Source organism: Aplidium turbinatum, chromosome 3 (genome assembly GCF_918807975.1).
Source record: "Aplidium turbinatum chromosome 3, kaAplTurb1.1, whole genome shotgun sequence".
NCBI classification, from domain to species: domain Eukaryota; kingdom Metazoa; phylum Chordata; class Ascidiacea; order Aplousobranchia; family Polyclinidae; genus Aplidium; species Aplidium turbinatum.
Window position 1 is genome coordinate 35,371,434 of NC_137474.1, and position 1,801 is coordinate 35,373,234.

At 40.6% G+C, this 1,801-nt stretch overlaps 1 non-coding gene across 1 annotated transcript; it reads right to left on the bottom strand.

Moving 5' to 3' along the window:
* Positions 1-818: 818 nt before the first annotated feature.
* Positions 819-920, bottom strand: LOC145767668 (U6 spliceosomal RNA). The gene has a single exon (XR_014288837.1). It is a non-coding gene; the product is annotated as a U6 spliceosomal RNA (small nuclear RNA).
* Positions 921-1,801: the final 881 nt, after the last annotated feature.

Genomic DNA, 1,801 nt, shown 5'->3' on the forward strand with positions numbered 1-1,801 from the left:
GAAGATCTAATACGGCTATTTTTAAATGGTTGAGTTGTGGAAATTCAACCATGACTGGTTATTTCGAAACATTAAAAATCTTACTTGAATTATATTGAATGTGTGACGTATAGTGTTAATGTCAAAAAACGTTTAAAATACGTTGGTTTAATAAAAAGCGATGCATTCAATGCAAACCAACGTGTTTAAGTTATAAAATAATGATTTAACATTTTAAGACGTAAAAAACGTTTGGAAATCATGATAATAACGTTTAACGTTTTATGCTCTAAAACAGGGGTCACCAAATGGCGGCCCGCGGGCCGCATGCGGCCCGCCACGCTGTATCGCTGCGGCCCGCGGAAGGTATCAGCGTACAAGTATAACCAAAAATACTTTTCTTGAAGGAGTTAAAGAGCACGAAGGCAAAAAATACTTTCCTGGAAGCATATTTTCGCTTTGCATACGATTCCACCGATCGACCAATCAGATTATAGTTCTAGGTGGGGGTTGCTTAAAGTTATTCCAATGCGATGTCCAGCCACACTGTCCCAGTGGTTGATTAAAACGTCTGTTTTCGAATTTTGAAATTGTCTGTGAGCATAGGGTTGCTTATTTTAAGTTTGCAAATGTCATGTAAACACTAGTGCGAGTTTCACCGTTATTGTGTTTCACGAGCAGTGTTCTCTTTATGCAAGTTTTTGTTGACAAAATGGGTCGGTGTGCCAACTCAATTTATAATAAATTGATAATATATTACATATAAATTTAGAGACTTTTTCTGATTATATTATGAAAATATTTAGCTTAGTAGGCCTACTGCAAAACTTTTTTTTTTAAGAAATATGAAACGCTTCACGATTTTGCGTGTCATCCTTGCGCAGGAGCCATGCTAATCTGTATCGTTCCAATTATAGTATATGTACTGCCGAAGCAAGTACTGCAAAATGTTGTTAATCAACAAATTCTTGCCACGCTGATGAGCACCGCAAGTGACAGTTGTCTATAATAAAAGAAAGACGGTTTTATAGATTCTCACAAAAAGGATGAAAAACCAACTCATTGCTTTTTTGAGGGAAGACTGTTCATAAATTACGACTTTTCGGTGATTTCCACAAGCGTTTGTTTCATGGCACCTGGTGTGATGATGTCTAGTTTAGCGTTGGTGGTGCCTTCAACATTTAGTTGCAGAATGGTCACTCCTTGACCTACAACAGCTGGTGCTGTTCGCCCTGACAAGGGCGCTGTGCTTGGTCTGGGGGTGCCATTCTGATGATTGTTCTTCCGCATAACTTTATAGCGACAGTTGTAGCAAGTTTAGTTTTCCAAAGTCGGTACTTGCCGGGGCGGCCGGGTGGAGGTACTTGCTTTCTTCGGCAGAGAGTGCTGCTTGTGAGTGTGGTGAAATGCAGACGGCAGCCCACATTATCAAGGATTGCCGGCTATACAGACCTCCTCATGGTATGGAAGGCCTAGTTTCTATCGATGACGACACCAGGCAGTGGTTAGCCAACGGATGCCCTGACATATAGCGACAACACGAGAGAAGAGAAGATGGTACCTGTTTTCTTTTTCCCTGTTATTGGAGCCTATTTTTCGCTGATATGTTTGCAGGTCACTATTGTTGCCTGTATTGCGATGTGTCAAACATTTCCTTGTTTACTGAAACTGTTAAGGGAACGTTCAAATATTACGTAACGCTTTTTTTCCGAATTTTTGACCCCCCTTCCCCATGTAACGCCAACGTAACGCTTTTTTCAATCCCCCCCTCCCCCATGTAACGCTTTTTCACTACAAATTCAGCACGAAAAACTACCATTTC